Source organism: Astyanax mexicanus, chromosome 14 (assembly GCF_023375975.1).
Source record: "Astyanax mexicanus isolate ESR-SI-001 chromosome 14, AstMex3_surface, whole genome shotgun sequence".
NCBI classification, from domain to species: domain Eukaryota; kingdom Metazoa; phylum Chordata; class Actinopteri; order Characiformes; family Acestrorhamphidae; genus Astyanax; species Astyanax mexicanus.
This window is the reverse complement of record NC_064421.1, coordinates 7182394-7198355: the sequence shown is the minus strand read 5'-3', so window position 1 is coordinate 7198355 and position 15962 is coordinate 7182394. Positions and strand designations below refer to the sequence as shown.

The following is a 15962-nucleotide window of genomic DNA, read 5'->3' as shown; positions in this document are numbered from 1 at the left end:
GTCCTGCCTAATGTTCTGGAGATGTTCTGACTCAGTCATATCGGCGTCAGAGCTTGCTTCTTGTCAAAGTGTCTTTGTTCTTAAGGTTGACAAGAAATATGAATTTGACTTCACTTAATGCCCAATATGTATACCCCATCCTTTGACAGATGCTGCTGTAGACAAATATAAATTTTATTTTTTAACCAGAATGGGTTAAAATGGGTGGTAATCACCTCACTTAACATCCTAAACTCACCAATGCTTCTGCTTACGCTGAATCCAATTATGTCCTCATAACAATGTCCCAAAATCTAGTAGAAATGAGTAGAGAAAAAACACAAGCTGAACAAATTCCACCTTATTAATTCCTTTAAGCCAGAAAGAACCAATGAATCAGAAAGTGTCCAAATACTTTTGTCCATGTAGTGAAGAAGTCAGCTCTTAGGCTCTCAGATGTTTTCTAAAATTATGACTGAAAAAATAAATAACCAGTAACTTCAGGTTTTAGCCCAGCAAAACTAACTTGCAGGATTATATCAGCTCTATATCCTGAAAGCCCCACATTTCAGAGCTGGAAACTTTTCCTTTTCTCTTTTTTCCAATAGGTTTTGTTTTTTCAATTAGACTGAAATGAGTAGACCTATTATCACTGTGCGACAGGCCTCCCCATTTTCCAATAGGTCCCTTTGATTGCCATGGAAACGGGATGTCATTGTCATGGCTACCCCGGTGGTACATGTAATTTTCGGTGTGTGAGGGGCACTGATAATGCACAATCAACAGCTCGGAGAAGGAGGCATCATAGACAGCCCAGGAGCGTCTGGCACCGGCGTTCCTCAGGGGGCCGTGATTGGATGGCTACCGAATAAGACTTAGCCATGAATGCAATTCCACTCTTTTAACAATTCATATCACAGACCCTTTTCTCTTTTCTCTCTTTTTAACCTCAAGAAAAAGAAAATCCAAGGACAGAACAACTGGTGGTGTAAGTATGAGCTGCTCGCCAGAATGAAATCTTCAGGTGTCTTCTCTATAAAACAGACCCCCTATCTACAGCACGCAAGATTTTGGCAGCCGTTACTGTACTGCTGTATTCATCCCTCAACCCTCAACTCTCAGTCTTATGGCTCAAGTCTGGCAGAGATGTGCTTGTGCTCTGATCTTTCAAATCTCTTAGACATCTCTCCACTTTCTGTCACTGCCAAGTGAGTTCTTGTGATAGAAGAAAAAAAAAACTTGAAGACAATGTCTTTTATAAGGATTCATTGAATATTTGGTAACAATTATTAGTCAGAAAAATGGCCAAATAAATATAAATATTTTTTTAAGCAGCAGGGTTTATGCATACTTATGGTTAGAATATCACTGCTGGGTAAGTATACAACTAAAACCGCACTGCTGAGGAAAATGTGTCACTAGAGTAGCACTAATGAGCTATATTTATGATTAAAATAGCACTATTGAAGTTAATTTATAACAAATTGCTTTGATGTTGTAAATTAATAATTAAAATAACACTTCCGAGGTACATTTATTGGACCTTGCTGGTTTGTATGATGAGTTATCAAAAAGGTTGTGTTCAATAAACATGTTTAAACAGTCATTTGTAAAGGGGAAAAAAATATATAAAAAAAAAAAAAAAAAAAAAAAAAAAAACGGTTATTTAATCAGGTTATTTAATGTATTCAATTGAAATAAAAGTAAAAACTGATTACAAAAAGTTAGATTTTTAGTATTCGGACTTCAGACAAATATTTCCGTTCAAGACATTTATTACATTGCATATTTAGTCTTATTCCATCCTACACTGTCCATATCACCCTCTATCCATCTCCCTCTCTGTCTCTATAATAGCAGACCATTATCCTAATATAATAAAGCACTTAAATCTGACATTGCTGTCTTCACTACTCAAAGCTCCTGACCTGCCTCCAAGTGCTCAGCACAAATATCTCCAAAAAGGCACAGTGAATTGAAAAATTAGCCCATTGTTAATGAGACAGCAGTGTGAACAGTGATGTCATTGTTCTGTACAAAAAATAAGGCCTAAAGGGAACCATTCAAAAAACTACAATTAATCATCTGATGAGTCATCTGACTATTAATCAGCCAAGCTGGAGTGTTAAACAAGTGACATTTAACCTGTGGGGGGAAAAAAAGAAAGAAAAAGCAATACAACATCCACGGCACTTTCTTTACTGCTAAATAAATAAAAAAGGCAAAAACGATAAATAACAAAACCAGGTGTACAAGATGCGAGGGCATCCGAGGGGTGACGCATCCAGATTGCCGGCGTGAGTGTTTTTTTCTGTGCTCTGCTCATTAATATGTAAGAGCTTTCCGCAATTATGTGCTCAGATCTCGCCCGCCACATCTTTTGGAATAATATGACGAATGACCTAAAAGCACAAACAATAGAGGGGCAGACGCGCAGGTTACCCAATGGCAAGCACCAATTTGACATGAAAAGCTGTAGATCTAGTCTTATAAAGCAGTAAAGTGGTCCTGCACACAGCTTTGCTGGGCACTGACAATGCAAAAAATTAGCATGAACCCAAGAAACGGTAATATATTAGATCTAAAAAGCTAAAAACATTTGAGAAAAAGACAGAAGCCAGAGTAGTAGATTTTGATCACTCCCTTTGATCTAACTGAAGTACAGGTGTGTTAATATTATTTTTATTTATGCATTATCTAACTGAGGACATGTGTGTCATACAAGTCAAAAAAGTGAGCTTGGATCCAGAAGGTCGCTGGATCAATTCCCTGAACCAGCAGGAAGTGGCTGGTCCCCTGTTAAGTATCTCTCAGCTTGTCAAAAAATACAGCTGAACAGCTAGTTATTCTTGAGCTGATTAAAAAAAAAATCTTGAGCAAATAAAAAAGAATAATCTGCTGAAAAAAAAAAAAAATTGTCGTCATTAAAATAATACTAATTATACAAAAATTTAACTTTGTATGTAAAAATGTAGAGTATAGGCTAGGGGTTCATATACTACATGTCCAAAAGTTTCTAGACACTCCTACTGGAATGAGGTTTTGAATCTTCTTTATGTCTTCGAAATGTACAGTGCCTTTAGTAAAGACCGTTGCTCACATAGATGTGCAAATGCACAAACTTAGCTTGTCTGGTCCCTTTAGAGAAGTACTATTAATAGAGACCAGGACTCTTTGAAGCATTAAAAACATGATCCTATTCACGCAGTGCCTAATGCCAAGCGAGAGCTAGTGGTCTATAAAGTCCCAAAGCATTGCGCTGTAAAGATGTGAAACTATGTTCTTTGGAATGATTTTGCTTGGTCAAATATTTTAGGGATGATGTGGTGATGAGATGATTATTCGACTTCCTGTCCTGACTAACAAAGCACCAAAATATTGTAGAATCTGTTCAAAAGTTGACCGTCACGATAATTACTTTATCGACTTATTGTACAACAAATGGAAAATACCTCAATAATATTTCATAATGGTGATATCAATTGAGTTTATTTGCACGTTTGTTCACATATCTAATAGTGAACATTATTTTAGACAATCTTGCAATGACCAATGCATTAATTCCTGTAACTTCATACACACAGTGTAAACTGCAGTAGGTGAAAAATACAGTACATATTTACTAAATTATGTTTAAGTACAATGTGGTTGTACTGTAAAGGGTATAATTGCTTAAATGTTTTAAAATATCATTATATCAGTGGCATTTAATGGTCTTATATAATATCGTTTATAGAAATCATTTCTGTGACAATATATCATCCACAAAATCATCATCATGACAGGTCTAGTTCAAAATAAATACAAAATAAATAAAAATAAATTAAGGGTAGTCTTTTGCCTTGTAGTGTCCAAACAACAATGAAAAATGAATCAGGAATTCTGAGTACTGTTACACTCCTCATACAAACCCTGATGAACTTCTGCAGCTTGAATTGTTGAGTTTCTTTGAGGCATACATAAATATGAAGTAGCATAAACAAGTTTTAAATAAGCTTTACTAATTTACTATACATTACATACACATAAAGAACACTAAAACACAATGACTTCACTATGACCATTAGGCATCCAGAAAACACTGTCCCAAACACTCTCGCCAACACGTGAACACATCCTAACTTCGGACTGCTCGGAGCCGAGACTCGCGCCTGGTCGGCACTAAGTGCAATTTCTAATTTAGAGCATCGGCACAATCACGCCGGAGAGCAGAACATCTGCGGACTTCTCCAACTTTCATGAGCCGGTGACAAGTTTAGGCTTTTAAAGACTCTAATCCAGTTCCATTTGCGCTCCAGCATGCGCTTCATCACTCCGCATGTGCCGGGAGAGCCGGGAGGACACATCGCCTTTAAAGGGTTCTATTGTAACGGCAGGCGAGAGATGCTACAAATAAGTCTGCTAAATAAAACATGCGGTAATAATGCAGCCGGGTGAGATGCAGACACCAGCAGCTCCTATTAAGGCCCATCTTTCAAATATTTATCATAGTCAAGCTCGTCGACCGCCCAGTACGAACACACACACATGCACCTCATCTACTGCAGCATGATAATATCCTCCTGTGGCTACAGCAAAGAGCATTGACGGCCATCATCATTATATCACACTAACAAGCTAGTTAGTGTCCCTTTGGGTCAATTCAGTCATATCATGTTTTTGAAGCAACATATACTGTATACTGTACATGCTTCTGAGACCTATACTGCACATATTATACACCCCCACCATTAAAAGCTACAATACATATATATTTTTTTTAATTTTGTATTTGCTGTACTCATGAACTCAGGAAATGATCAGAATGTGTGACCATATATTACGAAAATAAGTTAAAGTTTAAAAGTTGGTATCTCTAGACAGCCAAGCTTCAGCTAGTATGTTTGTCTCTGAACTGTTTTTTTTCAAGAGTGGGCATTTGTTTTATGTGTTTTAGCCTCTGATCCTATACACCGCCCATTCCCATTTTCACATGCGGGGTTGCCAGGTATGGAACACAATATCAGGTGCAAATAGTAATGTATTGGAAATGCTTTGGATAGATGGGGGCTGAGTAAAATCAGTAAAGTGAGTCAGACTAGTGCTGCTAGCTAATGCTGTCATTCCACAACATGCTAAACATGCATTCAAACTGCTATTAGTCACAACAGAGGAGCAGACAGGTCACAGCTCTTTACTACTTTTGAAGTAACCAGCATGACAGAAAAGTACCTCAAAAATAAAATTGTAACTCTATATTAATTATATTTAGCTATGTTTGTGATTATATGTTGCCAAATGTGTGCATAACACCATTGTGCTCTTTTATGAACCCATTTATTCTTGTTCGTGTAGGTTCAGTCTTCTAAACCTGGCAACCTGCATAAGCTTCAGGTCTGGGGAGGGGGGGATGAGCCAAAAAAAACTCTCTCCAGTGTTTTGAAATTGAACCATGGAAGCCATTCCACACGCTTGCTGTCATTTAGTACACACTGTTCCTTTATCTATTAAACATTTATAGCAAGGTCATATAAACAACAGCCTGTATTAAGTATGTTTCAGTGGACAAGTTACAGAAGCCCACTGTCTGAAATGTGTTATTTGTGCACATGTGGTACAGATATGTTTGCAGTATTTATGAGCAGTGTTCTGTTAGCACTACAAATGACACAGATACAGCAGCAGAACGTATGAACACTATTCAGTGCAATAATATCATTGCAGCATCTGTGAACAGCTGGGTGAGTACCAGTATAAAGAAAACCAAGCAAACGGCAGAGCCAAGAGTACTTGTTTAAACCCACACAAGCAGCCCGCATATGCTTCCCTCATTCACTTTTTATCATGTTTTTCTCCTTTAAACTGTCTTTTTCTATTTCCAGTGCCTAGTTAGAAAATATTTACCTTGTGCTAAAATTACAATATTTTTCTTTTTTAAATGTTACATTAACGGGTTACAGTTTATGGGAATAAAATAATTGACAGTCTTGGCTAAAAAAAAAAACTGTCTGCATCACATAGAATAGTCGAACTGCACAAACTGCAGTTTTACTGGTAACATTACAACTACTTGAGAAAAATCACCATTCAATGGAAAAATCTGCTTTGCTTTTGGGCCTTAAGGCTGAACAGGCAGGTCTGGAAAAGCAAAAGCAGAGAGACAGAACAGAAACACAGGCTGGGGATGAATAAGAATATTGACTGAGAGCCAGGCCTTGTCCAACATCAGCACCTGACCTCACAAATGATCTTTTTTTCTTTTTTTTTTACTTAATGGGCAGAATCTTGTAGAAACCCTTTACAGAAGAGTGGGGTGCACTAAAGCCAAGTGCATGTAAGTGTTTAAGTGTCCGAGCTTTTTTTCTTTTTTTTAATTATTGAAAATAGTACTATTAAATAACTATAATATGAATAGTTAGTAGAAGTAGAATTAGTCCTGTGCTGCAAGTTTTGGTGAGTTGTAAAATTCCCCATGGGTTTATAAAAAAAATACATATATATAAAATGAGGAAAAACTTTACAGAAGAGCGAAGGCTGCTATAGGCATATTTAAAAAAAGTGTGTTTTTCAAGATTATAGATATTTTTTCATTTTCTTTTTTAAAAAGCAATTTAATATTTTTAGAATTGTGTCAAAATGTCATGATGAATGGACCAATAGAAATGCTCCAAAATGACTTAAAGTATGTGACAGCGACAATATTTACACAAGCACCCAAATGCAGGAATATCTAAAGTCACAGACACGCATGCAGAGGCAGGAAGTGAGTGGATGGATTCTGGGTAATTGAGGAGGAGAGGGGCACATTTGTTTAAATTTAGACTTTGGCGAAAAGTAGCATCTCCGCATTCACAGACCACTAGGCTCGAATATAGAACTTGACAAAATAGGCCGGTGTTTTGACAGAGCAGAGCAGCTCCATTGCTCCCAGAGTGCTGTGCGGGATGAGCTGCTGGGAGGACTGCTGCATGCTTCATTTAAGAGCCCTACCCTAAACCTTTAGTCTCAATTAGGTGAGATAGCTGGGCTTCCCCCCCTTAAGACCCCCATTCCAAATCCCACCCAGTCCAGCCTCATACACGTCCGTTTTTAATGCATGCAGTGAAGCGTGATATGACATTTAATATTTTCTGTGCTTTGTTGCAGTGGAATCATTGTCGTATAATTTTTAATAATCTCACAGCTAATATGTATCATTTGAATTGTCACACCCAAGTCGTATTACAGCACCCCGGGATTTCGATTTCTAATTCTGCGTTTCTTTCCTCACCATGTGGTTGACAATGATTCATTATGGAGAATGGAGAAAAACAGAAAAGCGTGTGCTTCGCTTAATTGAAGCTTGCGTTTGCTTGATAAGGGACGGTACGATACGTTATCTTCAGATTTGGTCTCTAGAAAGCGCAGTTCATTTTCCAGCAGCATCTCTGCCCAGTGTAATAGGAAGTCATAAGACTCTGATTACATTCATTAGAACGAGCAACTTTTCTGCTGATGAAATATTTATGTATGGACACAGAGGGACAAACAAGTAAATGAGTAATCATTCATCCTTTAACTGCTTCGAAAGTGCTAAGACAAAGAGCCATTGATAATGAGTCTGTTTATCACCAATATTAAAGGTTTCTGTATTCTAGACTTAAAATTTCATCCCGTTTCTTCTTTCTGTCGCAGCTTACATAGAAAATAATGCTGTTTGTCGATGGACCATGTCTGGACAGCTTTTTCCTAAACAAAATAACAAGAGAAACAAGGAAAGCCCAAATTTAAAGACCGCAATTGGCTGTATAGGATTGTCAATGCCACTTGAAAATCAAGAAACATTTGTTTTATAATTGTCATGCAAACCTGCCTGGTAAGTAGCTCAAGCCTTGCTTTTGGAGTCCTAATATGCAGATCATGTTACCTGAAGAACACTGTTCATAACTAACACCGGGGTAGCGATGCTGGGCGAGATTGGCAGCTAGCACAGTAGCAATGCTAATGCTACACTAACCATGATAGCATGCTTATATCACAGTAGGAATAGCGATGCTTAGCAAGACCGGCAGCCAGCAAGATAGCAAATCTAATGGGTTTAGTGGCAATTATTCCATTGAATCAGTGATGCTAATGAAGCAGCAGCAAGGCTAATACAATGCAAGTTATACTGGGAGAACATGCTGTTAAAGTTTTTACATGCCTCTAGCGTAACAAGCTAATATAAAGGTTGTGTCGTAACTACATGACCATTTAAGGTGGAATGGCTTAGTTCCATTAGAAAGAAAGATGCAAATCTCAGCTTTATTTTTATTTTTTGTATTAAAAAAAAAAAAAAAAAAAAAAAAAAAAAACCCTAAAACATTTCTGTTTCCTCACTGATTCCCACAATAATATCTTAATACAACAGACAAACATTAGGCGAAGCTAATGCTAATGTCTTCGCACAAGTGTGTTTTATCAAAGCTGGTCAGACACTTAAGTCAGTCAGTAAGTGAAATTGCATCCTCTAGGCCAGGCTGCTAGGTGGTCCAGCAAAAAAAAAAAAGAATAAATAAAAATGATAAAAAGAAGAAGGAAAGGAAAGGTCTGGTCATTGGCAGGCCACTGCGGGAGGACTGTGTAAATAGAGTTTTTGCTCCCAGTTAGATCCCTTTCCTTCAGAGCGGCAGCATGTGGCGGCCACAAACACAAAAAAACCCAGATTAACTGTGGCGAAAATGTGTCCAATAGAGCAGCCATAAGATTAAGGGATATCTGCCGGCACTTCTCAGTGTGCGTGTGTGTGTGTGTGTGTATATTTCTAAGGTCGTTGGGTTTTGTTTTGTTTTAAGTGTGTGTGGAGCCGGGTTCTTATGTATGTGTGTTTTAGTGACATTTACATCAAATGTAAAACAGAGAGAATGTTTAGTCTGATTATTTCTATCAATACAAATGTGCAGCAGAGCACACATATACACACACACACACACACACACACACACACACACACACACACACACACATAAACACACACACACAAACACAAGATAAAGGCAACAGGCCAATGGGGAAGTCTTAGGAGATGAAAGGAGAGAGAGTGGCAGAAGCGTGCATGCATGAATGTGAGTAAGTGTGTGTGGGTGTGTTTGTTTTTGTATATTTTTACATGTAAAAATATTCTATGTGTGGGAAAATGTAGCCTATTTGCGCATGTGTATGTGTGTGTGTGTGTGTGTGTGCGTGTGTGTGAATGAATGTATTAAATTTACATGTACGTCATTCATCTGATATCTGTTTCCAGTGTGAATTAAAAGGTTATTTTTATCTCTCTATTTTTTTTTAAATTGAAGTGTTAAACCAATTATTTTTCTTCATTCTTTCTTCTGGATGTATGGTTACATTTTGGGTTAAGCTTGTATCATAACCGATTAAGCTGCATCTAGAAACGTTCTACTGTTTTATGTGGTTTTGACTTAATTACTAATAAATTCAGTTAAAAAATGAGAATCTCATTTACATTTATGTAGTCTTTTTGCCTGTGTTCTTTTCATGTGTAAAATACATATACAAAAACATGGAATGGTCCATTCACCATGGAATTTAGATACCATTCAGAAACATTTACATATTTTCCTATATACCGTACTGGTCAAAGGTTTGGAGACACTTTCTCATTCAACGTTTTTTTTTTTTTAATTATTATTATTATTTATTTATCCAATTTATTTTCTACATTGTAGATTAATATTAAAGACATGAAAACAGTGTTTGTCCTTCACAAGCCCCTGATCTAAACCTGATGAACTGAGATGGTGAATTGAGGTAATTTGGGATGAGCTGGAGCTTCACAGCGTGAAGCAAAAAAGCAGCAACTATTGTTAGCACCTCCAGGAACTCCTTACTTCAAGACGCTGAGAAAACTATTCCAGGTGACTCTGCCTCATGAGGACAGAGAGATCAAATACCAGTAAGATAAATGTGTTGCTTTGAAGAATCTGAATTTAAAAAAACTGTAATATCCTGGTTTGTTTAACATTTTCTGTAATGTAATATCATTCTGCATGTGTTCCTGTATAGATTTAATGTAGCCTACAATATTAAATTTATTATGTTAAAAAAAAAAATCATAAAAAAACTGATTCTGTATAATATTAATGCAACACAGTATTATAATATATAAATCTATTTAACACAGTAAGATCAAACTCCACATTATGACGTTATATAAAGAGCCAGTGTGCAGGCATGTTGAGAGTGGACACAGGCTCGGTCTCGTGCAGAGACTGGGAGGGAGGGCTTTTGGCACGGGTGCAGTAGAAGCCCACTGACCCATAAAATCAGAGTGCACTGGAGCTCAGATTAAAGCCAATCACGGCGATGACCAGTGCGCTCGCTCTGTCTGTCAGCGCCGTCTCCCTGCACTCTCAAGGACACGCTGATATACCCCTCAGTTTAGCAGGGGTCAAACAACAGCACCCCGTGCCATCCAGGATTAATGACTGCTCCAGCTGAGGCCTGCTGGGTTCCGCTCAACGCTGCGCTGCAGAAATCAATTTCCAAATCTAACGGTGGGCTCGGTCTTCCTGTCAGGAGTCAGATGGTGGTTAATCTTGTAAGGGTGTAAAGCTCTTAATTCATAATGAATAAATAAAAGATTCTTTAACCATTCAAAAAGTTATTACACCTCATATTTTAGCAGCATTCATTTATATGGCATTATTTTGGCTTATTTTAAGTCAAAGTTTTTATTTATTTATTTTTTTAATACTGTATACACAGATGTGCATGGATGTGCTCATGTGGTAGTGGAAAGCACATTTAAACTGATTCCAATTTTAAATCAGTAAAAATGACCACTAATTAAATTAATTATAGATGAGACATTCTATTAAACATCTCATTTGCAACCACATATTTAGATAGGATGAAATAAACAAAAAATGTGCGTCTGTGTGTGTGTGTGTGTTTAATGTGATTAAAGCTATTAATTTACGTATTCTTTTTTACACAACATATATAATACCAATTCTAAGTAATTCTAAGTATTATATTATATTTAATCATTTTTACAATGTAATACAGGTCCTTCTAAAAAAAAATGAGCATATTGTGAGATAAGTTAATTATTTTCCATAATAATTCATCTGAATCAATGAATTAACTCTAAACACCTGCAAAAAATTCCTGAGGCTTTTAAAAACTCCCAGCCTGGTTCATTACTCCGCAATCATGGGTAAGACTGCCGACCTGACTGCTGTCCAGAAGGCCATCATTGACACCCTCAATATATTATATATTTTAAATAAAATTCTTATTTTTTGCAGTGGTACATAAAAAAAAAAACAAAATAAACATGTTTATTTGTAGACATTATTCATGTCTATGAATGCCAAATGTTTTCTTTTTTTCACACTTTTTAGAAAGAAAAAACAATTGGCGTGGGTGAGCACATTAGAAACTGCATCTGGTTGCCACATATTAATAAAAGGGATACTACAAATGAGGATTTGGGTGGGAAAGTGTGTTTTTTTTTAAAGACTGAAAACACATTATGTTGTGGATATTAAATAAAATTAAATATAATTGTATACACAAAGACAATAATTTTGTGATGGATGGACCAAAATACATGACTAATTATAATTACTGCCTTCTTTTTTAAATGTTAAGGTTTTTAATTCTCCTGTAAATGTATTAAATATACATCTGCAATATCCTGCTTCCAAACGAGATGTGCAGGAAGCCTGACAGCGGCGAGAGCTTCACAACAGTATGTTTATAAGCTTGTTTGTAAATCTTTTATACCTTCGGTTAATAATGAATGGCTCCCACTGTACCACTGTAAATCATAAATGTTGCGCTGGTGTCTCGTAGATTATATATGCACATACTCAACACATGCCAATGCTAGAATTGCTGAGTAACATGTGTGATGAGAGGTGAGCATGTGTGTGTGAGGTGTGTAAGGTGGGTGTGTGTGTATGTGATGAAATGAAGTGTGTTGCATACACAGACACTTTTCCAGTCTCCCTGTGGAGCGGAGGCAGCTTTAGCGACCCCAGCCTCTGAGCAGTGCCATAGCTTCAGCTGAAGCTTCTCTTCACACAGCCAAAAATTAATATCCAAAATTAGCACCTCAAAATAAAATGCAAAACGTTGAGGAAGCACAGAAACTAGTCTGATGAGCAGAGAGAAGGGGTGAGCAATATGAAAGTATTTTATTGTATTGTCATTAAAATTACTCTGTGATAAAATATTTACTACGTTTTATAAACTGAACACTTACTGAAAAAAAGTAATGTAAGTCTGTACGATGCCAGACAACCTTTCAACTTGATCACAGGCACTTGGACAGGACAACGTTATTATTTTAATGAGGTCCTATAACCAGTGAACCCTAACTTTTGGAATTCACATAACGGTTCACTATTTCAGCAGGACAATGCTCATCCATATACTGCTGCAAGCTCAAGAGCTTAAATACACAGATACTATGCCATGGCCATTTTTAAACTCTCCTTAGTATTGGATAGTATTGGTTTACATGTCAAAATATCACAACAAATCACAATAAATCACCGTAAATATTGGTTATCCTGAAATAGTCTAAGTTAGGGGCAGGCGAAATAAAAAAAAAAAACAATATTTATATTATTTAATTATTACATCTAAGTGATTCTCAATTACAATCTAATTATTTTGATTATCCATTTTTTTTCATTTGTAGACGTGTATAAATAGTAAAAAAAAAACAGCACCATTTAGAGCCAACTATTGTTTCTTTACCCCATGCAAAACTACCATAAAACTAATATAAAATCCCCATTTTAATTTAGCTCAGTTAAGCTTGCAATCTACTTTTGTATCAATATGATGCAAAAACAGCATCCTCTTTAAAGGAAAAGTATTAAAATATTACAATCATTGCCACATAAAATAGTTCTTAACAAGTTTTTGATAGAAGCACAGGCTTATTGACAGTCAATTTATATATGGAGAGATGTATAATCTTCATTATACCATTTTAAAAACTGCACTGATGGACCTTAAAGCGCAACTTTATATATAAAGTAGTTATATTTTACCTTACATAGAGAGAGAGAGAAAGAAAGAGAGAGAGAGGGAGAGAAAGAGAGAGAGAGAGAGAGAGAGAGAGAGAGAGAACAACGACTTTCTTCACAAAAGCCTTTTAAATCTTTTACTCGGCTGGTCAGAAGCGAACGGCTCTACTGTAAAGGCATAAATCTTGCATATTGTCTGGCGAACGCTGGAAGTGCTGAGCAATGTGTGTGTAGGCAATGAAGCGTGCTGCACACACAGACACATTCACTGTCTCCCTGCGGGGGTGGGCTGCTTCAGAAAGCACGGCCTCCCACCCTCTCTATACTGTAGTTTATGCTGACTATCAACAGTCTGCATTAGCAGTATGGGTGCTGTCTTAAATGAGTGGGTCCATGTTTGGCATCTCGGACTAAAACTCCAGCATTTATTTTTACAAATAAAAACAATATATATAGCACACTTAATTCCCTTTAATTTTCCCAAAAATTGACAGTGAGCCTTATAATCTAGTGCGCTTTATGTATGAATTCTATAAGTTAGGTATTAAGGAGCAGTAAAGCCACTCCCCTATAGTACAGTGTAGTATGGTGAGTTTTCAGTGAAGTTTCTCCAGCACTAGGGCGCCATCATCAGCTAGCCGTTCATCCCACATAGCTCGTTTCAACACGGTAAACACACAATCTACAGTCCAATATACTCACCTCTGAACGACGAAAGAGCTAGCGCTGTGGTAAGCAGCTAATGCTGCTGCACCCAGCCGTAGTGCTGGAGAAACTTCACTGAGAACTCTCCTTGGAAACCTAAGCTTACTGTATTTACACAAAAGCGCTTTATGCACCAAGAGAAACGTTTTTCAGGAGATAAATCTGTGTAGATTAACATCCAGCACACATCTGACTTTGAAAGAAAATATTTTTTTAAGAATTACAGTTTTGTTAACTTTCACTTTCCCCAGCTTCGCCATTAGAAGGAAAACATGGTGTCACCCTTGCTCACTTCGATGTAAGCATCCTAAAAAAACTGAATTGAAAACAACTGATTTACCACTGCCCAATAAGAGATTACTTAAACCTTCTATTTATTGTCAAAACAAAAAAGAAATAAAAAGGTTGCACACACCAGCCAAGATTAATAGTTTGAATAATGTTCTAATTCATATTATGTCGAGAATTACTCAACTAAGCAAAGAAAAAATGACTACGAAATTAAGGTAAGGCAACCCAAAGTATCAAGTACAGTTGTAAAGACAATCAAAAACAATGTGATGAAACTGGCTCTCATTAGGACCGCCCCAGGAAAGGAATAGCAAATGTTTCCAGCCTCGCAAGTTAACAGCTCCCCAAATAAAAGCACCTAAACTATTTGTTAAAAATTTATGGTGATTTTCTTTTTAAATCAGACAAATTAATGCTGCAATACTTGAAAATATTGATATATTCTTACACCCAAAATACTAATACAGTCCTTTATTACATCTATGTGTTCCTGCTCCAGCACATGGTCTGCTTCAGCTCACGAACAGCTAATTTCTCTTGATACTGATACTGAAACCCAGCCGATACTGATACTGATCCCATTACTATGCCTTAAAACGAGCTGTTTGTAACTGAAGCACTTCCCTTAAGATCATCGAAAACTCAAAAATACTCCAACACTCCACTGTCCCACAGGAAGAAACACACAACCAACCATCACATCATGAGCTGCTTCAGGATAGATTTCCTACAGGATCGGATTCACCGTTTTCCCTCTCTGATATCTGATCCACTACTCACAGGGACAGCTGGACACAGAAGCAAAGGACAAAAAGAGGGACCCATGGAGATGACCCATGTAAGAAGACATTTGATCCAGTATTTTCTGCTGACATCCTTTGATCATGTCTATCAATACAGATATTCCATCTGTTCTACATCAAACACACACATATTTATCAGTGTAAAGATAAGGAACTAAGTTCCAAAGCCTAGGCTGCAGGACAGGACAGTAGGTCTGTCCTGTATAGATTCCTGCTTATTAGTCACACAAATAAAACACAGCCAGGTGTATCCAATCATGAGAAAAGGTATTTAAGGTGGCCAATTGCAAGTTGTTCTCCTATTTGAATCTCCTCTGAAGAGTGGCATCATGGGCTCATCACAACAACTCTCAAATGATCTAAAAACAAAGATTGTTCAACATAGTTGTTCAGGGGAAAGATTACATTTAGTGATATTAAAAAAAATCAATATTTCCAAAAATTGCAAGGTGAAACGTGGTCAATAAATTCATGTTGCTGTGATAAACAAAACCATCTTAAACAACTTAAATTGCTTTTCCATGATTATTGGCATGGTAGTGTACAATGCCTCTCAGAATTTCTAGATCAATGATAGATGTAGTTTTAGACCAATTATAGAGAGCCTGTAAGCCTAATTTAAATGTGATGGTACAGATGGTTTCTAGTGTATTCATTCAATTATATCCATTTAATCATCTATTTAAGGCTCCTAAATCCCAGAAATACAAACAATTATGATAAATATTGTCCATTATAAAGGGTGTCTTCATGCATTGAATATAGGAACCATTACAAAACATCAACAAATTAAACAATGTTCAGTTTAAAGAACGAATTCTGACTGTTCCATTTTCCACAGAAGGGTTAAGCTAACTGTAGTGCCATCATATCTCTCTGTACTTTCCTTCCCCCAGCCTCTGACTCTGGCACTCTCTCCTCCTCTCCTGGGACTTTCTCCATCAAAGTGGAGTTTCTCCAGCAGTGGGGCTAACCTAGCCTCTAGGCTAACCTTGAGCACAGTCACCTCCGCCTCCACTCTCTCACTCTGCTCTGCTGCATGCAGTCAGAAGCCATTCATTTCTACCTCAAGACGACAGCAGAGCTTCACATTATCCACGCCTAAACTTACTGCAAAGCAGCACAACCTGCATTATTAAAAGTTAAAAAGACAGGAGGAAGTGATGGGTACACTGAACTATAA

The 15962-nt window shown here is 37.0% G+C and overlaps 1 protein-coding gene across 20 annotated transcripts in view; it reads right to left on the bottom strand.

Annotated features, from left to right (window-relative positions):
- nrxn3a (neurexin 3a) overlaps positions 1-15962 on the bottom strand; it is a 504128-nt gene that overhangs the window by 215140 nt on the left and 273026 nt on the right. The window lies entirely within an intron of this gene.